The 24,546-nt window shown below is 44.6% G+C and overlaps 1 long non-coding RNA gene across 1 annotated transcript in view; it reads right to left on the bottom strand.

The window, feature by feature from the left end:
• Window positions 1-620: 620 nt before the first annotated feature.
• LOC117244579 overlaps window positions 621-24,546 on the bottom strand; it is a 54,213-nt gene continuing 30,287 nt past the window's right edge. Inside the window, exons 3-5 of the long non-coding RNA XR_004497950.1 lie at window positions 15,130-15,206; window positions 10,450-10,672; window positions 621-1,001 (exon numbers count right to left, since the gene is read on the bottom strand). This is a non-coding gene — a long non-coding RNA (uncharacterized LOC117244579). The remainder of the gene's footprint in view (window positions 1,002-10,449; window positions 10,673-15,129; window positions 15,207-24,546) is intronic.

Genomic DNA, 24,546 nt, shown 5'->3' on the forward strand with positions numbered 1-24,546 from the left:
TTAAAAAAGAAGCTCTGAATTCTTTCCAGCAGCTGCAAGGAGATGGAGTGGCCAGCAAAAGATGAAATCTCCACTAGGTCAGTCGTTTGTTTTTTTTTCCTTTTTTGCAAACCATGTATTAAAAATGCTTTCCCGCCCAAAGAGACTTCATACGAGGGAAAAGTAAAGCCAAGTTACAACTTCTTAAAAATAGGACACAGCATTTTATATTTTCTTCACTCCCCCAATATTGTGCAGAGCCGCCCCACGCACATGAAACTGTTGTCTGATTCACTCTCGTGTCTCACTTGGAGAGAGGCTTTCCACCAGCGGGGGCACCTGGTCAAGAACATGACGTTCAGGGTGGTGCTGCCTCTTTACACTTCAAATCATTTCAAACAGCTTTATATCTATGACTACAGGGACCTTTGCATACACATAAGCAATGCCAGTGGGAGAGACATGTTTTCACGTCCTTGCAGTGAGTAAAGAGATCAGATCTTCTGGAAAATTAGTCTTCTTGGGCCAAGCTGACTCAGTGGTTTAAACAATCAGACTTCTCTTCTCTATCGGTTCGTTTGCAGTGTGACACTCCTCAGGCAGCAAGTTACCCTCTGTTATTCTGGGAACACACATTTGACCTCTGTTACAGGGGTTTATTGTCAACATATGTCTACTGGGAACCCCAGCAACTTCTCCCATTGTCTATTGTCTTATAAACAGCCTTATAAAAGCACTGCAGCAAAGGCAATAATGCACCAAAGTGGAAATTGCTGGTAACTCAAAAGCTTAACTTTCAACTTCTGTGTCTCGCAGTGCTAGGAGAGGCGAGCCAAGGGGGAGGAACATGCAGCTTGCTTTTCTTGATGTCCCTACACCTTCACACTTGATTGTGCCAGGATGCAGAGCTGCCATGCTGCTGCAGAGTTGCTCGATGTGTGGTAAGGAGGAGTCCACTGATGCCAAAAGCATTGTGTGAACTGGGGTTCTTGGTCTTCGGTGGGTTTTTCAGAGGGGAAAACCTGGAAAAAGGAAAAAAGGAAAGCTGGTGGCAAAGAAGCTTTTCTGGCTAACCCTAAAGCAAAGTGTAATTTATTCTTTACCAAAATTCCCAGTGTGTGGCAGAGCTATGGTAGTAAGCACAGAAAAATTTGTATTTTTGCAGTTAATGACAGTGAAATCACTCAATTTAATGCATGAATGAAACAGACCCCTGGGAGCATGTTCACCCAAGGGAAGGCAATATCCCATGGGATCAGTTTAGTCATCTACAGTTTCATAACCCTCAACCCCCAGACTTTGATGTGAAAAGGCAAAATCCCCTCTGATTTTTGACATGGCCTCACCACTTCCAATTTAATGTTGTGGCCAAGCAAACAAAGGACATGCACAGGCATTTTGGGAAAAAAAGCTAAGTTCTTCACAATGCAGAACAGCATCTGGCAACTGAGCAAGACACAGCTTACTTTTCCTGGGCCACCAGATCTAACAGAGGGAGCAGGAAAAGACAAAATGGAACCAAAGACTTGCATTAGTGTTGCTGCCAGAGTCATCCTATCCACTCTGGTGACAGCGAAGGGGACACTACATCCCTCAAAATCCATTAGTTCCAGGGCCAACCATACACCAGCTGGTGGGACACACTCTGCTGTTAACCACTAATGCTCAACCATGGGCAAAGGGAAACTATCAGTACAACCAGGGCTCCACAAGCATGAGAAGAGAAGAATAATGATTAGGAAAAATTCACTTAACAAAGAGGAAAATAGAGCGGGAACATGAAAGAGACAGACAAGACATTGTGGAGTCCACTAGACAGCCCTGTTGCACCTCTTCCCAAAGGTGGTGAGGTAAAGAAAGAGTTTTGAGTCTGTCTTTATATTTTTAATGCACTTTCACTGTGTCCTCTCCACCACCCCAGAGCTGTTTACTGCCCATGGTCATGCCTCTTTCACCAGGAAAGCAAAGGCTCCCATCCTAACCAAGAACATTCAAAAGTTGCTCAAGTGTCTGCAAAGGTTATGTTGTCCTGTTTTCTGAAGGCAAGTCAGTTTTATCTGGAAAAGGAAGAAAAACATTTAACAGCAGCAGCAGCAGCAGCAACAACAACAAAACTGAATAACCCATGGTATTTGTTTACAAGAGCACATTCATTGGTGTCTAGGGGGTTGACTCAGTCCAAAATGAAACGGGGTGGCACCAGGAAAGTTCTCCTGATAAACAAGTCCACCTCCCACCATGAGGTGGTCTGAGGGCTGGCTTTCCTCACCTTGCCAGGCAGCCCTAGCCTACTCCCTCAAGGGACCCTTCCCTTCCATGAAACCCTGTGGAAGGATGGCTTTGGGGTACTGATGGGTGAGCAGCTGCCACCCTTCCCCATGTAGCCCCTGCAAGGTAGAGAAGGAGTTTGGCATGAAAATCTGGGGTCTATGTCAGTTTGGGCATCCCTATGGAACAAATGAAAAGGTCTCACACCCACACACCCTTTGCTCCCAAGGGCTGTATCCCTCCTTGGGTCCTTGCATGACTGACTACACGAAGGAGACCTTAGCTTGTCTTACTTGGCACACGGGGAAGAGCAGAAACTCCCACAAAGAATGCCAGATATCATGCAACTCAATCTGCAGCCATCTCACCAACCACAACTGTGTAGGCAAGTCAGAAAGGTTGTGCTTGAACATCATCAGATCATTCAGCCTGATTCCATGATCAAAAGGACACAGTAAAGCCATCGGGATATGTGCTAAGATGGGTGCAACATATGTATAAGGAAAGCTAAGTAAAAGTCTCAGAAATAGCATCTGTGATTCACTGGCCATCCCAACTCAAGTTGTAAAGTACAACTCATCCAGCAGATGCGCACCCAAAACACCTCCTAAAGATCAACAGTCACACACATTCTGAGGTGTCATTTTTAGCTGTGATTAATATCAGAGTTTTGGAGTTACTAATACTCTATTGCTTCTCAAAAGCAGAGTCAATGTCCTTAAATTGAGCAAATTAGTGATTTGCTCTGAGCTCTGAAAAGAAATACTTTTAAAGGTGAAGAGTCACAGTGTTGAAAAAAAAAAAATTCAAATTAAAGGATTAACTCTTTAGAGCCATCAGCATCTTCACATCTTGCTGTGCACACAAAGAGAAGTCCATTTCCTCCCTAAGCCCAGGCAGTGGGAGTGTGCTTTGCTTATACACTGTCCTTTAGAAAAATGTTTTCTCCACATGCAGCCCAACAGGATCTGTGTCCATGTCATGACGCAGGTGAGGAGAAGGGCTTTTGGAGGGGAGATATTACTTGGTTTCAGGACTACCCCACTCTGCATGACCACAATATCACACTCCAGTAAAGAGGTGTCCAGCTTTGGTTCTACAGCTGCATTGCTCAGCTGATCCCCTTTCAACTCTGATTCCACTTCTCCGTAAAAGAGCTTTGCTATTAAACATGGAATTACAGCAGCTGTTTGGACCCTAAAGCTCAGGAGTCACAAATCTTCCATTTATGTCTTTCTTATGTGGTCCAGACACATTTTTCAGGCTTGTAGCATCGTCTGAACCCTATTTTCCTTCATTTTGCGTCTGAAATTGGCACTGAAGTCTGTTTGCACTATGTAATCAAAAGGTATATTTGTCACCGCAGCACTACATCTCACATGGAAAATGGTCTCTCTCATTTCTTCCCCCTGTAATTCTCAGAGTGGCTTGGCACTGTCAGGGACAGGTGCTTAGGAAATGCTGATATATGGCAATTTTATGTTATTGCATGAAGCTGAAACTCATTTGCAATACTGATATAACAGAAAACTACTGCCCTGCTTCAACTACATTTTGAATTTATTAACAGCATGTAGGCTGGGAACGTGAATAGCTGGCAAACCTGCATCCTCTAGCATCTGTAGAAAGGCATTATGAATTGGAAACCCCTTATTCCATTAAGAAATTATTTCAGAAATCCAGAGCACAAGTGGCAAGTGCTGATTGGCTACCGGCGATGTCAGACACATGTCAATAATATTACTTAATGGGTTTTCCTTGTCTTCATTCATAAGTTCCATTTCATGCAGCCATTGCCCCAAAGGGTAATTATGACACTTTTTGGGTGGCTTTGCTCTTTTGGCCTTTGGCCTCATGCCTCAGAAAACCACCCAGGGTATCCAATCTCATAGAAAGTCTTTGTGGCCAGTTGTGCTTTCTGGAGTAAGTACCTTTTTCTTTTTTTTCCCCCCTAACTTAAATAAGCCATGTAAATGTTTCAAAATATCCTTAGTTTCCATCAGTCCTATGACATCATTGCCCACCCCAAAGGAAGAGCTACGCCCCACACCTCTGGCCAGCTGAGGAAAACACCACTGGTAGGATGCTCATTTTTCTTGGAGTGGAATAACACATACGAGAGCATGTTCTCTCTGAAAGGACATTTTGGAGCAACTGTTTTACTTAACATTGTGTATTTACACAGTTCTCGTGTAAATATGCCTTCAAACATATGACGCAGCTGGGAGACTCAGAGATGATATTTACCTGTTTTAATATATCTCGGGATATATTTGGGTTTGGATATTTTTTGAAGATGAGTGACAAGACTCTTTACCCATGCACTTTCAGTTTGCTTCAAATTTGAAGTTGATTTTTATACCATATTATAACCATATTTATTTAAGTTTCCCACATTCTGTCAAAATCTGTTTACACAATGAACATTTGTTTTCACTACTGCTTGTGAGGAATGAATATAATAAGTGCCAAGGGATTTTAAGAAGTTGAGAGAATTAGTGTTTGGAAACAATACATTCAGCTATTTCTTAGGGGAAGATTCATGGAGCACAGACACATTCTCCAGTAAATCTATCAGAATGAAATAGTTCTCAGAATGAAGTAGTTCTCATGGAGACAAAGCATATCCAATCTCTTCTCAAATTTTAAACATATTATAAAATAGTTTCTGAAAAAAAAAAGGAAAAGGACTTTTTTTTTTTTTCCCCTGAAAAAAATAAGCATAAAGTAGGTTAAGATCATTTTGCTTGTTGAAGTTGAAATCCTGGAGTCTGGCACTGAAAGCTGGTGTCCGCTGCTACCCAACAGCATCCTTTTCCACTTACATTGCTTCACCATAATATGTACTGAAATAAGAGTTACGACCAAATTATTTCTCAGAGGTTATTTGTCGTAGTTTTAATGCACCACTGTAAATTTCAGCATGTACTGGACTGGGTAATTCTTGTTTTAAGACTATCATAAAGAATATTTTAGCCCATCAAATGCTGCTTGCATGTAGGGATTTGCTTCAGCATTTCTGTATCTCAGAGGCTGATGTCGCAAAATATCAGGGATAATTCTGAAGCTTTGATTTGCAAATAAGGAAAGGTAAAAAAGAGGGATAAATCTATACCATATTTTGTAGTATTATTTAGTAAATACGATTTTAGAATTATTTAGAAAATTAACAGAGCAGCTGCTTATAAGGCAATCCTCCTCTCATTTGCTACTGAGATGCAGATTGAGTAATGGCTCCCCAAAAATCAGCATTAGCATTACCAGTTGCAAATGCTGACACTTTATCAAAATTCATGTAATTTGATTTTAGATATTATACTACCCTTTATATTTCAAATATTCCTAGGAGATTTCCTCTGCTAGCTGGAAAATAATGAAGTGTGTAATGGGTTATTCCCTTCTTGACTGTGTCCTAACAAGATAGAAACATGGGGGTATTTCCACTGAAGCATTAAAAAAAAAAAAAAAAAAGAGACAAATCCTTTTTACCAAGCTACCAAGCCTTTTACTTGGATGAAAATACACAGATGAACTGATGTATTTAAGGTATGCATGAATACCACACAATACCCCATTTTCTGTACTCTCTATGGAGGTCTTTAAACACAACTGTAATATAGTTTGATTCATTTGCATGCCTTCTGTAGGAGACATCTCAGTTATTTTGTCTTTTAAAGACCCTAAGCACCAACCACCCAAAAGCTGTTTCTGGAGGTTTGTTGTTAGAGGGTGAGCTAGAATATATTTATGATCCGCTTAGTTTCGCCTTAAACCTGGCTGTCCATGATAGGCTGACAATGTTTTCCTGCAGAAAAAGCTTTGTGGCAATTATCATTTTCTTTACTGCCCAATAGCAAATTGGGCAGTAAAGAAAGGTTTATTTTCTCACCAAAAGCCCTGTGGCCCCCTCCTGCCTTGCATAACACTAATTACTATCACCCCACCCAGTTCCAGGTTTTGCCACCAAACAAGCTTTCAGCTTGGACTGCACTGACCATGAAACACATGAACTTGCAGGAGACAGGCAGTGCCTCTCCAAGAAAGCACCTACAGAAAAGTAAATTGCTATCTTTTATCCATGACCTTTCTTGTTTAGAGAAGCAATGTGTCTTTTCTCCTCCTTTTCCCAGAGCACCCTCCAAACTATTCTTGTTGTCGGTCTTAAACCCATGGAAGAAAAAAAGTCATCCCTGCTGGGGAGCCCGCAGGAACACAGGTATTGCTAGGGAACTTCACAATGTAAGATGGCAACAGGAGTCCTCAGCTGTCCAGAGAAAGTCACCAGAGGGAGGGCCAAGTCCACAGATCTTCCCATTTGAGACATGCTATGATGCTGGACATCATATTAAATATTCAGTGATCATTGCTATTGATGGAGGACTGCTCCTCTGTGTGCTCAAGACTTGGCCTCTCTCCTAATTAACTTTCCTAAGGCAATAAACAGGCAACAGTGCATGTGTCTCATATTCTTCATAGAGAAGAACACAAAAATTTGAAGGGTTCCTCCCTGAGTTGCAGGGCAAGACACCAAGTACATCCTGCTAATGCCTTCACCAGGATGTCTTATGGAGCTTGGCAATGAGCTTGCTCCATGCTGTCCTTATCCCAGCATTAGGTCTGCAGCTCATTTGTTTTATGTTACTGGAAACCATCTCCTGAGAGGCTTGAGCAGGTATCTTTGATACTTTTTCCACCACATATTCAGCACTAGACCCATGAGGCAGGAAGCCTTTTGAGACTACAGATGATGCACAGAAAAATAATGCAACTTGTGTGAAGTGTCAACTCAACTGGAACTTGCTGAGTACCAAAAGTGACCAACCCTCGGAAAGCCAGTGGAGAGCCCCATCACTTAAGCCAAGTCACACAACATATTTGTCTCATGACTAGATTGATGTGATCCAAATTCAGTGATGTTTTTTCCAGGTTGCAAGCTGGTGAAAAGCAAATATAATTGTTCTATGAACAGTCTCCTGCATTTGTTTAGGGTTTGTAATTCCCACAGGCCTCTCATTAATAAATGAGTACACAGGAATATTCGCATAACATTAATGGCCAGGGGGCATTTCACGGAAGATTTGAAGTGACTGGTCACAGAAAAATCATGTGGAGTCTTTCCATGGGTTAAGCAATGAGCCTGCTGGCTCCATGAGGCGGCTCTGGTTTGTTTTGCTACCTTGGGCTCAAAACGAACAGCTGTGCTTAACCACGACAGCCATAGGAATAAAGCTGGGTTGATGTTGCATGCCCTGGCCCAGGGATCATACTCCATGAAATAGCATTAAAGAAGGCTCCTACCACCCTCTCCGAGCTCCATGCACACATCCCTACCCTCCCTGATAGCCACAACCCCCTCTCAGCTGCTGTTTATTTTTCCTAGATTTTATAGTGTAAAAGCTATAGAATAAATAGCTCATGTGGGGGGAAAGCAAAGCACGAAGCTAAAATAGGAAAAGTAGTCTCAACGAGGAGAGGAGAGAGGCAGACTCCTGCAGCTAATAATTCTCTGCATGGCCTAGAATAAGCTAAATCAGGACTGTTGGGAGGCGTCCCCAGGGATCTGCGCTGCCTGGCTCTCCAGATGAAGAGCTTGTCTGTCTGGGCAGATCCCATCCATCACTTCTTTAAAGGACAAGACCCTACACTGCCAGAGATCCTGCATTTAAATAGGGAAAGAGATTCGGGAAATCCTCTGGTGATCTTCAAACCCTTCAACCCCTGTTTCATGGAAGACTTCAGGATCTTTGGCCACCTGAAACACAGCAAAAATGTACATTTGTACATCTCCCTGGACTCAGCATCCCTACCCCTACCTGCCACTTTTCACCAGCAGCAACCCCGTCCCCCAGGATGTCTGTTTCTGCAGGGCCAAGCCTGGCTGTAATCCCTTGGGTTACTCAGGTAGGAAGTGAAACAACAGTGCCACAGGCAGCAAGGCGGATGCCAAGGGGAGAGCACACAGCGATCGGGGCAGGTCACGACACTGGTGTTCCTCGAAATTGGAGGCAGCCACACCTCTTCCCGCATGCGGCTGGACCCCGGGGCAGGCAGCGCGCCGCTTCCTGTTATTAGAAAACCTCAGGATGCTCTCGCAAGAGGAGAGCTCATTAACAAGTGAGCGAGGAGAAAAGGAAAGAGCAGTGCCCCATGCAGCCCCGGCGGTGGGCAGCGAGCTGCAGCTGCCCAACCCATCCCACTTGTGGGCTCCTGTCCAAGGAGCAGAGAGAAAGAGCGAGCATGGGCAAACAGCACTGGAACCGCCACAGCTGAGCGTGGCGAGTATCTATCTCCATGAATCCATCTAAAATTCCCAAGAATAACAGGAAATACAGCCGTTAATTTTCTGTTTCGCTTGCTTTGGGGCGAGCCCACATCCCGCAAGGCCTGGAGCCAAGGAGCCCCACAGAGCCTTGGGGTGGGGGACATTCAGATGAGATAATCATCCACTCTTGAGTCGTGAGAGAAGAAAATAAGTGATAATTAAAAAAGCAAGTGGCGACCATGGCAAAAAAAAGCAGCAGGGAGGACAAGCACACAGTCAGCAGCCACAGGGAGGGACAGCTGCGGCCCTGTCCTCGCTGGAAGGGAGCGGGCAGGCAGGCAGCACCTCGGCTGCTGCCGTGCTCCTCACGAGGAGCCTTCAGAGGCCTTCATCACGCACTCGCTGTGCTCGCTTCTCCCCTTGGCCTCGCATTATCATCATCATTTATTCATTCCATGACCTTGAAATCCCTCTCCCCTACCAGAAAAACAACGAATCCCCGTCAGAAAAGTGGGCTCTGCAAAAAGGAGGGGGGGGGGGGGGGGGGGGGAAGGACTAAAAAAAAATAAAAATATAAAAATCATGCAACCTCCCATGTTGCTTGTATTAGGTCAGATGGGAGAACTTATTTAATTAGTGACTTTTATAGGGCTTTATTTTTCGATGCCCAGTGGAATAGTTAAGATTGGTAATAAGAAAGAAGTCTGGTCCCGTGCCAGCCCTCCTAAGACAATGGTGCAGGGAGGAAAGAGCTGAGCAATATATTTGAATGTTTTCAATGCCTTGGGTATTTGGTGGGGTTTTTTTTAACTTTATTTTTCAGTGCCATATTCTAAAACCATTTGAAGGGTGTACATGGAGGGGAGGGGAAGGAAATTGTTCAGGGCGGCCCGAGGGGAGGATAACAATGAATAATGGAACAAACCCAGGGAAACTGCTTCTCGCTCTGGTTTCTCCAGGGCAGGGGAATTTTCCCCGGAATGAAACTCGCTCCAGCACAGAAAGAGGATGGTTGGCAGCTGGCCAAGCATCAAATTTTTGTTGTATTTGGAGGTGGATGGGTCAGGTGCAAAATCATGATGGATAACCAGGAGGAGGGAATAGAAGACAAATGCAATTTGCTGCTCTGTTTATGCTACTGACCCTTCTCACAACCTGTTTCTGCTGCTCATCTCCATCCCAAAATACTGCAAGCTTTTTACTCGCATGCTTTCCACTGAAGGAATCGGGAAGGAGGGTTCAGCTTTACAAACTTCCCATCACAGGACTATGCATTTCTCAACCTTTGGGGCAAGCTGACAATGCCAGGGAATGGGGCACCTTCCTCAGCTGCCCTGGCCCATGCAGCACACATCCCAAGCAGCTCAAGGCCACTCTCTGAAGCTGAAATGCAGCACACAGAGTATAAACCAAAGCAGATGTTGTGTTACAGATTTTATTGTAATAGTCTTTTGCTCTCTTTGGGCCCAGAAGCTGTGCTACCCACTCACCTCCCACTGATAGGGGAACTTCCAGAGGCTGAGAGCAAAGCTCTTCAATGCCAAGTGTTTGAAGGACATTCATAGGCCACCATCTAAGACAGTAGCCTCACCAGTGGCCAAAAAGCCCCATGCAGCCTAGCTGCTCAGTAGCCAAACTTTGGGAGGGCAATCAGCCTGTTTCCTGACAGCAAGAAGAATAATGTTACAGCGTTCAATAAATTCCTAGCAAGCATAACCAAAAAAAAAAAACAAAAAAGAAAAAAAAAAATTATAAAGCCCTATTGAGCTTTGTCCTTTACAAAATGAAAAATATGGTTGTTTTGCTCCATGGGAGGAACAGCGGAATCAGCTTTAAAATCGACAGCAGATTTGGCCAGATTCCACAACCCTTTTGGCTTCAGCTTCCCTCCAATAGTCATCTCCCTGCCAATTTGGAGTGCTCAGGACACAGCTACACACCTGATGATACGCTGAGTAATGGCCTTGGCTTGCAGCTATCTGGTCCATGCAGCAGGGAAGTGGGAGGGTGGATAATTATCAGAGGCCTTCATCTGAGCAGTCGTGGCTTCCACATGGCCACAGCTCCCTGGTGTGAGGGCCAGTGCTGCATCACACCAGAAGGGATGTAACTGATGGTACCTGAAGGGTGTGTGGTGGTCCCCAGGGTTCAGCAGGTGACTGGCTGCAGAGAAACAAGCTCAAATCACTGATGGCTCTACCGGCATCATGCACCTTCAAAATGAAGCAAAACAGACATTCTGGCATTTAAAAGTTAGGTGAATTCACACTATAGAGATGGTGTTTGGAGGGCACTCCTGCTGAGTGCCAGCTGCAGTGTCCAGGCTCCCAGCACCCATCCTGCCTTTTGCTGGTGTTCTGCAAGCCCTCATCTTCTCCTACCTACCTCTCATTCCATCCTCACTGACAGCAGCACCGTTGTGAAGCAGCACCCTCTATGCCATCTCCTTGTCCATAGAGAAGGGATTTTCTCAGGAGAAATATGGGAATGTCAGGAGCACTGCACTGCTGCGGCAGCTGAGAGGCCAGAAGGCCCTTGCGCAATGACAGAAACTTTAGGAGCACGTCCTGGTATCTATATGGTTATTTGTATCAGTGCTGACAAGAAGGAGCTTTCAGCACAGCAGCTTGGGTGACAATATTTCTTTCCTCACTGTTCCTGTCTTGACATCAGTGTGAGAGAGTAGGGGCTCCACAAGGGCATTGTAAGATAGAAAAGACAATTAAAAGAAGTCAGAAATGTGAAAGGATATGTCATAAAAGTCGTTATTAAGCCTTCCCTTCAGTCCCTCCACATTTTTCATGGGGATAAATGTTCCCTCTGCAAAAAGAAATTTGGAAAATTTCCACCTATTCTACTGGCTGCATCCATGAGAGTATTTCTGCCTCTGGCAATAGATTTTGCTCAAGTCTCACTATGCCGATGAGACATACGGCTCCGACGTATGGCTCCAGTATATTTCTTGAGCGAGGAGGGCTGGTGTGAGCAATACAGCAGGAGGTGCTACAAATAGGCAGAAAGTTTTGCAAAAACACGGAGTGGGAAGAGTGTGCTGTTGCAGCTAAAACCTGTGCTTTCTACATCTAATGCAAACAGTCCTCTGTTTCCAAAATTGCTCAAAGCCGGCAGCTAAAATAACTGCTTTTTGACCTTTTTATCTTCTCCCATCTCTCTAAGCCTTGCCATTCTCCTTTTGCTGTCCCCAGCCACCTGCCTTTGTCATTAGCAATAATCAGCAGCAATAAATAGGAGACATTTCATTGCTGAGGAAGCAGCCTGAGATATTTTGGGCCAAACCATCCGGGCTTGAGCTCACAGACCCCACTGGCCAGCAGGAAAAGACACAGCTAAAGTCACCTTGCTTCCTATTGTGGAGCTACAAGTTCTGCTGTGAGCAATGTGCCCACATACAGCAGCTGGGAGGGCTGGGTCCCAGCTGGAAGTTGGCTGGGCTGGAGAGGAATTACCACTGGCAGGGGTTTCTTCAAAAGCAAAGGAAAGCAGGAGGAAAAAAACCCAGGGGCAGCATGGCTGAAAGCAAAACCCAAGTACAATGCATCTCTGGTGGGACTAGTGGAAGGAAAGAGATCTCTGTTGTGGGATGGACAGAGAGGTCTATGCAGGTCCCTGCAGGACTTGCAGAAGAGGCTACCTCCTGTTGGGTGTGAGGGTCTGAAATGATGTGACTGAGAGGGGATAGAACCCCAGACTGGAGAGGATGGATTATCAGTGCAGCAGGATGGAGGTGTTCTTTTAGGTTCCCAGCTCTAAAAATCTATCTGCAGAGGTACCTTTAAGGCTCTGGGTCTCACATGCTTCAGTCACGTTTTAAAAATAGGACAGGAGGCTTCCACGTCACTTAGGTATTTTGGAAAATTTTACTCAGCCTTTCTGCAGCTCCTGTCAATCCTTCTCAGTGTGGTGCCGAGATGCATTCATGGCAGCATACAAATAGCACACATTCCTGGCCTCTCTCAGCCATGGCTGGAGACACCTTGAAGGACCCAATAGCTGGATTTGATGATCTTAAAGGTCTTTTCCAACCTTAATGGTTCTTTGATTCTATGACTTCCCCAGCTCTCCTTCACACCTCACCAAGAAGTGTTGGGGGAAGGTACGATGCCCCTGGCTCTCCTGGCAGCAGTGCCCCCCATCCTTGTGGTGTCAAACAAGATGCCAAAAAGCATGAACACCACAGTAGCCATAACAAAAGCAATCTCAGCAAGGAGATGCTTTCACCTCCATGGCAGAGGCAATGTCTGGGTTCAACTTCCTCCTCGTTTCCAGGGACTTTGCCACCATGGGGGAAGCTGGCCCAAGACAGAGCCTCTGAGGTCTCTGCTGCAACCCTGTGGAAAGGTGACAGCACATGACATTTACAGACCCCTTCACCTGCTCTGCAGTCACTGCTGGACAAAACTATCAATGAAGAAGCAGATCAGGGTAAGGGCACTGCCTGATACGTTGTCAATTACAGGAGTTAGTAGTGGGGAAGGATGTTTCCTATTTGGGCTTTTTCAGATTGGAAAACGCTGCAAAGTTCCGCTCAGACAGTCCGATCAAGATTCTAGGGACTGTTTGTTCCCAGTTTTAGCAGGGTCATGAATGATGCATGAGAAACAGCATCCCTTAATTAGTGTAATATGCTGTACCAGGTTAGAAAGCGTTCTCTAGTTCTGTTTTCCCTCTGCATGTGTGTGTGTGTATTTCTCTTTAAAGGAGAAGGAAAGAACTGAAAACATAGCAGTTGTGTTTTTGTTGGTTGGGGCACTGATGAACCCTGTTCCAATTGGGCTGGTTATGAATCACTGGAGAGCCATATCCACACCAAACAGTGCTGCAGCCAACCTGATGTCTGCTTGGCAGTTGTACTGAGCAAAAGCTCCTTAGTTATTGAGTTTTTTGCTGTCTGAATCCTAGTGGAATTAAGAGAAAAGAACAAACTACCTTTGAATTTAGGAGACCGGGTGCGTGCGTGTGCACCTGCATATGTACACATGTACTAACACACACAAGGTTTGCTTTGACTTTTGGGATAAAGGAGAAACCTCCCTCACTGATTTTATTTGCCCTTGTCTTTTCTCTATTTGCTTTTCTTCCCTTCCCTGGCTGATTTTGTCTGGGGTGTTTGCAACATGCCCGTCTCATCCCAGCCATCAGGAACGGTGTTTTCCTTGCTGCTGTACCCAGGAGCTGCTCTGCCACTCCCCAGCCTCCACCTCTGCCCACTCTTCGGGGAGGGAGTCTTCATTCACATGGCACCAGCACCTGTCCTCTGCCCCAAGCATTTCTCCCACTCCCACAGCAAGAGGAGCGCTGACACCCTCCCTGAAATCCTGGGTTTAGGCCCTTCTCCTCTGACTCATGCATTTTGCAGAAAGGGATGCCTTGTAATCCATCTCCTTTTCCCCCTTTCCTCCAGGGCTTGCGGGAGCCACCAGAAAGGTGCCACTGGATGATGCTGAGCCTCGGCTCTGGCCAGCACCACCACTGCTTTTTCCCACAGGACCCTCTTGGCAAGGGGGAAGTCGCTGGCGTCGAAGGCTGCGGAGCAGAGCGACACCGGGATCTCGGACCGGTGTGGTAAGAGAGAGCTCTCTCCCACTGGGTAACCCGGCAGCAACTGCTATTTCAGTAAACATATCATTTTGTGCTCAGTAAACACACATTCCAGAGGAATGCTCTCATTGTTTTTTTGCTCTGTAATGCATTAATGAAGAAATAAAGTTTAGGTTGTGTAATGGTGACAGCTTGAAGTCATTTTGCCTAGTGTTATTTCTCAGCAAAGGCTCAGCTCTCCCTGGAACGGGAGAAAGAAAAGACAACCAGATTTCACTTCAAACTCACCAACATGTGCAAAAAAAACAATCAAAAAACGACAGTAATTAACTCACTTCCACATGCCCTAATAAAACTACCTCTCTCACTCACTCCGAGCTTTGTCACGTATGGGGTTGTTTATGGAGGAGACAATACAAAGTGGGTTTATACAAGGCTCTTGTTTTAATTTTTGTTTTATATCCACTGGAACCCTCAAGTAGTGAATTCATTTCCTGATATAGTAAACATTTCTGATGGCCAGGATTCTTTCTCTTTTCCCAAATGAACACAAACCCCTGGTCTAACTCACCAGCAGCGCAGTCTATACAAACAGACCCATCAGCTAAATTTTCAAAGAATGCATCTTAAGCACACAGCTAGGAAAATAAACAAACAGCAACGCCTTCATGAGAGCCCAGCAGACCCTGCTGCAAGTGGGAAGCTTTTCTTCCCCCAAATTGCTTGAGCCTTCAACTGCATGTGGAAAAACTATCAGCTTTTCCCCATTACTGCAGAAAACAACCTCATCCTCATAGCTGCGCACCAATGGGTGCCGGCTCACTGCTACATGATCTCCACAGCCCCTCTGATTTGTGACCCTATTTGCACTATGCAAATGTCTTCTGACAGCTCTCTTTTCCTGTCATTAAAACAAACAATGGTCCCTGAAACCAAAAAGGAAATCAGTAACAGACGAAACTCTTTTTCTCTCTTTCTTTCTTTTTTTTTTTTTTTTTTTTAGTATTTTTTTCCTAGGCCTGGGACTAGCTGTTAGTAATTATCCTGAAATATTCACAAACCTTTTCTTCTCCCAAGCTGTTTTACTCATCTTAGTGGCCAGCCCAGCATGCTTAATATAATTGCACTTCCAAAAGACCTAAAATGAAAAAAAAAATGCAAAACCAAAACCATGATCAACCAGGTAGAAAACACCTCCTGTCCTTCTTTACATATCTCTATATTTGTACACATAAGACAAAAAACAAATTATATTGCTAATTTGAGAAGCATTAAAAATAGATCCTAGTGTATGAAGTAATATGAAATAAGAAGGTATTTAGGACTGGGTGAGGAGGTTCTCAGGGAGGAAGACACACATTTCTCTTTAGTCATCTCTATTTCCAAGAGCATCCACCCTGACTTACACTTTACATCCAGCCCCAAAAAGTGCACTGTTGGATGGCCATGCCTTGCCAATGTCAGGTAGAGGACACCTGATTCCACTCCTCCCAGTACACAGATGCTCTGCTTTTTATTTCAATGGGAACAGTCTAGATTCAGAGACTTCAACATGCTTACACACTCCTGGGATTTGTTTCTTTGTCTTTTAAATAATACGATATACATAATCCTAAACCGGGCCAGTTTCCCACCCCATCACACAAGCTTTGTGCCTGTAGGGCTCAGCTGAAGTCAATGGTGTTAATGTTGACATAAAATCATGGTGACCAAGTGGTAAATTAGTCCCGTAACACTTGATTGTCTTTTGCAAAAATTTTCTAAATGGTCGTAATGGTTTTGTTTGTGGTATGTGTTGCTCACTCCTGATTGTACTTCTGCCAAGTTGTACTTTTAACTATAAACACTGGCCTCTCAGAAAATTTGAAGTAAAGCAAACCAGAAAAGATGTTCAAAATAATGCTACAACCTAATGTAATTTATCCCTTGGTAATTGCATTTGTAGATAATGAACAACGCAAACAAAACAGAACCCAAGCCCTTCCAGCCTTGCAATTGCTTTCACATGTGGACACACCAGTTACAGACAGCATATGGTTAAGTCTCCATCTGCATCAGGAGAAGTGTTTAGAAGATGGGGGGCAATTTGAGGTGACACCAGCCTCGGATCTCTGCTCGCAGGATGCCACCTACTGAACATTAGCCCATCTGCCCACCCGGTCAGCCCTTCCTTTTTCTAAAGGTAACCCCCACCCTTAATTCTTCCAGTATCAATCGATCCACTACACATGTCAATCCCGGAGGATATATAGCTGGGCGACTGCTTGCCAAATTCAATTAACCATGCAATCGTAGTCCTGTCTCCTGGCCCTGTTCCAGTAAGGTATTTGCATGCTCTCTTGATTTTAATCTCATGAACTGCTCCAAGTAAATCCTGTTGAACTTAGGCCGCTGTTTTCAAATGCTACAGGAACTTTACAGATGTGTTTGACATGCTGTTATTACGTGAATGGTTTCTTTGGCCATTTCTCAGTCCTTGGGCTGCTTGTAAACTATGCAGCCTGACCGCAGTTCAACTATGTGTTGTTGCCTTTTTTTTTTTTTTTGGTTAATTTTTATTTGTACTCTTCTTGGTGAGTCCCTGCGTGTGTCCCTGTCTACCTCCGTCATGTGGCAGAGCTTCTCCACTTTGATTCGAGGAGTTTGGAAGCCACAAGCAGCAATCAAAACCAGTTATGCAAACCCCTTCACTGCACAGATTTACACAAGTGTTTGTCCCACAGTTCACATTTGCACAAGTATCTGCAACATGCCCCTATCCTCTGAATATTTCAGCAAGTGTTGTTGTACCTGCCTGAGTGCTTGCCAGAGGCAATCACTAGGAGAATCACTGCCGCTGCCAAAATAAACTCACGGTTTTTATTTGAGGGAGGACTTGTAAATAGTATTTTTCTAGCATTCACCCATTTCTAAGTGGAACTCCCTGTGTGATGAATGCTGTTTACAACGCAGCTCTGTTGTGAAACAGGGAAAAAAAGGCAGATTCTTGCACTTACTGGCAGCACGCCAATGCAGTGGAGGAAGATACATCCCCTCCTGCTGTCATTTCGTTTCTTGCCCCATTTCTTGCTCTGCTTTGCACTCAAAGCCCACACGGATACACAGGATTTTCATGCTCTGGGAATGGCAATTTTTAAGAAAGATGAATGGGGAAGTCCTAATCTGGGTGGAGAAATTTTGACATTTTCTTTACAAGCCTGGCCCTGTTTTCACCACTCAAAGAGCCATTAAAGGAAATACGTGGTACACCCTGCAAGGAATGATGAGCCAAGACAAAGACAGGGAAAGCTCCTCCTAAATAAGGGAAATGCAGGTAGCAGACAAATCTCTGAAAAGCATCTCTTCCTAGGTCACCAATGGAGCTGCAGTAACAGGAGGGGCTCAGGAGTGGGTCAGGACCTGGTGCAGCACAGGAGAAAAGCAGGCCAGAGAGCCAGAAGCCCCATCTCCACCAAGTTTGCCTCTCCAGGTAATTGTGGATTCTCCTACACACGCCAAGAAACCCACACTTCGCACTGATGAAATCACACATTTCTCCCACAAGTAAAAAATTTTTCTTTCCGCTTTTTCCCATTTTTGCTGTGTTTACAGTGAAAGGGAAGTCTCTTTGCAGATGGAGCGTAGGAATGGGAGAGTTGTGTGTCTCTGCAAGAGCCACATAGTCCTTCTGAAACCCTGCACCTTTAACCATTCAAGACCTGCTGTTTTTCTCTCCATACCATCCTCAGGGAGGAGGAGAAAAACATCTGGAAGCTACTGGTGGCTCCAGGGTGGTTTGGAAAGCTAAAGAATGTGAAGGACTATGCAGGAATGCAAGCTGAATTAAAGCAAACACTGAAATCGAGAGCAACTCTGGCAGTGTGAATGGCATCACTCCCTATTTCTAAGATTTGAAGCTGCTTTTGGTCTGAGGTTTGATCACTCCCTCCATCAGTTCTCATGTCTTAAATGAGAGCTAGGTGCAAGTGTCTTTTTCTCCATGGAGTCCATTGGTCCCCAGGCTGGAAAGTACTTGCCAGTTTTAGAGACACTTTAACCCTCGTTTTCCATTTGAGGTATGTCCTCCCTTCACCCACACTTCTTTGCTTTGTTTTTGATTTCTTTCATTCCCATATTTAAAGCTGATTACTTCCTTTGCTGCATTAGCTGTTCACCTGTTCCTCTGACTGAGGAATGGCTTAAACACTCTTTTGACATAATCCCTTGAAAATGGGTTGCACGGCTGCGGTCAATGAACATAGCGTGGGAAAAATGCATTAATACTTTCACCAGTAACACTGAGGATGGCTATAAATAAACCCTTCATTACAGTATTTATATATTATTACATCATATAGCCACTTAAAACAGAGAGCAATTGGAAGTGTTGAATAATGTAAGGGTAATCGCCTCTACATTAGTTCCACTGTCATTGGCATTATGTATTTCCTGGTGACATTGCCGTGCTCATTGCTTCACCCACTGTTGCGTGACATTGGTGGTGACGGTAGAACATCAACGGGCCCTCTGCAAATGACAGACAGCACTTTGCACAACACATGTAGCCTGGTATTATATAATAAGGGTGCTTCACTGGAGAATTTTGGCAGCACATGCTCTCTTTCTGGGCGTTTCATTTCAACCAAGTGTCTCTTTCTCAAAGATTTTCTTTAAGGCAATGGGTCATGGTGCAAGGGTCCAGAACCCTCCATGCATGAGGGAGGGACATTTGCATCACAGTGACCAACCATGCATCTCAGGAATCACCCCATGTTGTGCTGATGAGACACGTTGGGTTTCAGCTGGGTCCTGCCCACTCTGATGCCTTCTCCAGCTAGATCCAGAGGCATAGCCAAGAGAGATGATGAGGGCAGGAAACTGGAGATGCTTAGAGCCTGGCAAGAAGAAATTTCAGTGGTGATACTCACACTCATGTCATCTGAATCCAGTTATGGCATATACAGAGGATTTCCTCCCAGAATGAATCAGATTACTTCAGTGTGTTATTAAATGACACAGAAGTATCATCATTCTTCTGAGATTTTTGGTTGTTGTTGCTGCTCTTCTTCCTTTTTCAGAGCAGGGGAGTGGGTGGATACATGGTTGGTGTGACTGTGCTTAGACCATGGCTGAGTAAGCTTTCTTGCTGACTATGAATTTCAGTTTCCTCAGTTTTGACATGCTTCCCCTTAAGTAAGCCCAGCAAAACAAAACCCCTTTCTCTTGACTTGAATGTCTCACTGCTGGTTTTCGTGGCAAGGATGCTCTTCTCAATTACACTGTGGTCAGCAGCATTCAGTGCCTCACTGATCGTCACTTGTCAAACAAGCTCCTGTGTGGCACAGAAGACCAAGTCTGGAGGAGGATCTCCACCACAGTGCTTGGAAGGGGCTGCTTCCAGAAGAAGTCATTTCAGACATTGAGAAATCTCATCTCTGAACCTTGTCCTCACATGACATATGACCAATTGCTGCACAAAGATCTGCAGTTGACTTTTATTACAGCTCTGATTTAGTTGCCTCTTTGATTTATCGCAACAATGCACATTCAATATCTTTCTTCTGATGTGGGGGCCAGAAGTATAACTCTACTCATATGTTTGTGTTCTCGGGACTTCGGATTTCGCAGATTCAGAAACTCATTCATAGAATCACAGGATTTAAGGCCAGAAGGAACCATGAGAACATCTGGTATGACTTCCTATATTTCAAAGCCATTCAGTTGCAGTCAATTAGCCCAGTACCGAGCCCAGTAGTTTTGCTGCATCTTCCAGAAAAACATCCAGCTCTGGACATACCAATATATGGGAATATGAACACATTAGAAGTTGGAGACTCATCAAACTAGTTGATTTTGAAGCTCACATTAATTTAAAAATGTGCTTCATTTCTAATCTGCTTTTGTTTGGCTTCACATGCAGCCATCAGCTTTACACTTTTCTCTGCTTCATAACTGAGAGGCATTGCCTGGCACACTACATTCTTCAGAGTTTGGAGTTGTATTTTTTTTAATCCTGGCATCTGGACAAAAAGCTGATAGAAGTATTCATGAGTCAACTTTACTTCAGTTTTGACTATTTAAAAACTTTTTGCACTGTTGTTTGCATTATCATTTGTCCTTAACTAATACAGGAAAAATTCACTTGGGATATTTAAAAAAATATTATTCAAAATACTTTCATTTAGAAAAATGAACAGAAATTGAACTTGCTGATGTAAAAAACAGACAGACATTTTTTGCTGAAACAAGGGCTCTGACCAGCCTTGCCAAAGGACTTCTGAACACCTCACCCATCTCTCTGCACAGATGTGTTGTACATTATTACATTCTCCCCACCCCCTTTTGACATGGAAATGGAGGTAGATCTGTGTTTCACACCATCAAGGCATATTTTCCATCTTTGAAACCATTTCTGCAGCCTTATTCTACATACTTTTTATTTTTCAGTAGCTATACCATTCACTGGAACTCCTGGTCCTGAAGAGCTTTATCATGGGAGTAGCTTGTCCTTCTGGCTCTTTGTCAAGGACATACTTTTCTCACCATTGCAAATTTACACCAGAAGCTTTTAAGTTTTGCTTCCTTCCCCTTTCTGAGTGGGCAGAAATTTTAATGATATACAAATGGCCTTCTGAAAGAGGCTCTCTTCAATTTTCATTTTCTGAACTTTATGACTTTCTGCACTCCATTCAAGTGTCTTTGGTTTTCATTAATTTTAGTGTACTCAATAAGTAGCAGTGTAAGAGCTGCTGTAAGATGCAGCTGAGTGTAAGAAGCATCAGATCCTTGTCTCACATGGATTTCTCCATCTTTTGCAGTACAAGAAATTCAAGAAAGCTGCTGTTTGAGCTGAGGAATGCAATAGCTGGACACTGGCAGGGGAAAATGACAGTGGAATGTGGGTACCACCTATCCACTGTGTTGCTGATATTGTAGGTTTTACCTCTGGGTCTGAAGAGCTGCGTCATCTGTGTGGCTGCAAGTCATGCTCTGAACTTGTTTTGGAGAGGTGGTGGGTGACTCTAAGGACTTACAGCTAAGGAATGTGGCTGTGTCTCACACAGAGCTGTTTAAAAGCATCCAGGCAGGGGCTGTTGGTCCCACAGGAACCACAGAGCATGGAAGGGGGAGAAAATCATTAATATAAATAGCAGCAGCCCTGGAGGAGCACCCCAGAGCTCCATCAGTGAGCACAATCCCAGCATGCAAGGTGTGGAGGAAACCAGAACACTGTTCCTTTGCTCGAGGACAGCCATGAGACAGATGTACCTGAAAACACAGGTGTGGCCAGTTACTGCACATCTCAAAAGCCTTCTGGAAATGAGCTATCACTTCCATGGGGTCATTTTGGCAACTGAGGGTACCCAAAAGGCTATGAAAAAATTAGACTTTCTCTGAAACAACATTTTTTTTCCGGTAGGAGGAGAGCATTTGGATAGAGGCACCCTGGTTGCATGTAAAAAACTAGAAGAATGTAAAGTCAATCACAAAGCCTGCCATTTCTGAGAGATTCTGACTTTTTTCTGGGTTTTAACACTGATCCATCATTTATGAAATAGTTACACATCTCATGTTGCTGATATATGACCCCTCACCATGGATTCTGCCAGTTTCACTGAGAAGGAGCAGAAGTCCAAAAGAAAATTAGAGGAGCTGAAGGACTGAGCCACAAGGGAAGCCTGATAAAGGAAGGAGTTATTCAGCTTGCCTTTAGCTACACTTAGTCTCTCTTCAGCCATGGCAGACAATAGCAAGCTGGCCAGAGTAGAAACCCACTCCTGTTGATCTCCAAATGTCAAAAGCATTTTGGTGTGGGTGTGCAGGCTCAGCCTCTCCTTCACAAAAAAAGGGAAAAAAAAAAAAAAAAGGAAAAGGAAAAGGAAAAATAAAAAAAAAAAAGGAGAAAGGTATAACACTGCTGTGAGGGAGCCAAAGGTGATTTTTCTTTTTTTCTTGGCCCTCTTGCTACTTCTGTGGGAACCCAGCAGTATTGTTTCCAGAAGGCTTGGTCTCTGTCACCCAAGTGTTTGGCATGTTTGGGGACACCCTTACTACTTCCCTTTCCTCCCCTGCAGAAGAGTCCAACTCAGCTTTGACCGCAAAGCCCAGGAGGCCTCGGAGTTTGTCTGAAACAAAAGAAAAAGATTGCGAAAGGCAGTGGTGTCAAATAATGCTTCCATTTAGTAGGAATTTTGCTCCCCTTGCATTCCCAGGCAGCACCTGCTGTGTGAGGCTCTTGGCCAGCTCCTCTGAGCCTCTGTGGTAAAACAAACAAAAACAGCAGGGAAAAAAATTCCTCTTTATAACGCCTGTTATCCTCAGGCTACCTTCCAACACTGCCTTGCCTCCCCATGTTGACTGTATTCTCCAGGGAAACAGGCTACTACGGGGCCAGAAAGCCTTGTGCAAATGGGCAGTTGAGCAACGGAGGAAGAGACCCTGTCTTATTGAAAACAAGACTGTTTTCCTTCTCTTCCTTCATGTCTAAATGCAGAAGGGTCCTGATTGTTGTTCCTGCCAAAAGAAAAAAAAAAAAAAAAAAAGAAAAAAGGAAAACACCCTGACAGGTCATTACTTCCATAGCAAAAGCAATTAGGAATTATCCTGCATTATTGGAAAATAGGGCTGGGAAGGAAAGGGATGTGTATCCTGGCTGGAGGGGCAGGGGAACATATCTTTGTAGATGTTTATAGTCCTCTGATCAGCCCTTTTTATCCACTATTCCTTCTTACATGTCTTATCATTCCACGGCTCTTCAGAAGTTGCTCTCTGTTTCGAAGCACGGCAGAACTGGCTGTGCTGGAGGTTATTCATGTCTTTCTGGGGACTGGCACAAATGACCCACCTGCCTTTTACCTGCTCAGCCTTCAGCTCTGCCACACCACAGTGTTGCTGGTGGGGGCTTGTGCAACCTTCAGGAGCCAGGTAAACCTCTCACAAGAGTTTGACAACACCTTTCTCACCTCACACTTCCCCTGCAATCCCTGCCTGCTCTTCACATGCTCAACTGAGGAAGGAAAAAGATGTTCAGGACCTTAGTTTTGATCCTACATTAAGACGACATCTTGCAGATAAGTCTCCCTAAGCTAAATAGCCCTGGGACACAGATTCAGAGGCTTGTTGTAATTCCCTGGCCTGATCTTAGGAGTTTTGGGCATCACTTCAATTTCTGTAGCAGAAAGCTTACCTCTCTCATCAACACTGGACCTTCCATGAGTGCCACTGCTGAAGAAAGTCCCAAGCCACCTTCCATAGTCCACTGCTCATGCTCACAGGGGCAAACACCCCTTCCTTAGAGCATGTCCCCAGCAATGGGGTCTTCACTAAACAGCCGCTGCCTGGCTGTGATTCCTTCTCCTCTTCCCCTTCCTCCCTCAATACCCCTAAAGCCAAGCACAGCACGTCAGCTTTTCCCCGTGACTTTGAGACTTCAGGCCAGAGTTAGCATTTAACTGGCCAGAATGGTGCAAGGAGCCTGGATAATTACTGCTGGAATTGTGCTGCATAGGCCCCGTGTAACAAACTTGCCTCAAATAACCCAGCTTGAATGTCAGAGTCCGTGCTGTATTGTGTTTCACATTGTGGCTGTGGGAGCGCTTCCCCAGCAGGAATCAGGGTAACAAATCCCTTGCTCTCGCAGGAGGGCCCCATAAAATGAATGATTCTGGATCTCACGCTCCTGAGGAGGTCTCGGTTACTCCAGCAGTTGCCGCTCATAGCAGGAGCGACCATAGGGGACAGAATGAGGGAAGGGTGGTTTGGCAGGCTTTGCTGTATCATCAGCCCAGTGTCAGAGCAGAAAGGAGCACCAGGACTCTGTTCTCCTCTCCAACCTATACTTTTGCATAGATGTTAAGTTAAAAAGAAATAAAAAAAAAAACCCAAAAAACAGAGAGTGGATAAACCCTGAGGCTTAGATTGAATCAAGTGTATCTGCTTGAAATCCTACTTGGCTGCTGGTGCAGAAGGCTCCCAATTCCTCTCAGCTCAGACTTCCCTGGGAGCAGCACCAACGTCAGTACGTTTATGGGGTGGCAAAAAATGAGACATGCTTGCTCCATGTGCACCATGCCAAACCCCCCTGCTCCCTCTTGGAGTAGCTTATGGCATCTCCTCTGCCAAGTCCTGTGGCTCAACATCCAGCACAGTTGCCTCTCCATCCATATCTGAAACCTGAACTCCCCCACTTCTCCTTGGGAGAGGGAGGTTGTTCCCTGAACTATCTCGAGTCTCTTCTTATCTTGCTCTCCTTGTCAGCCAGTGAACTGTGAAGCGACAGCAGAGAAAAAAATGAACTCTGACCTCATTTTTCCCCCTTACAATTAGCCAGAACTGTGCCTTTTATTTTTTTTCACTCCCCACTTTTTAAATGATTAATAAGACAACTTGGTCCTTAGCTTCTGCAGTGAGGCGAGTGTGCTGACAAAGCACTGTGATGCCTCTTCCAGGTCACCCGGCAGCAGGCCATGCCTTTATGAAAACATAAAAATTGGAGGGAC

Source organism: Parus major, chromosome 5 (genome assembly GCF_001522545.3).
Source record: "Parus major isolate Abel chromosome 5, Parus_major1.1, whole genome shotgun sequence".
Lineage (NCBI taxonomy): Eukaryota > Metazoa > Chordata > Aves > Passeriformes > Paridae > Parus > Parus major.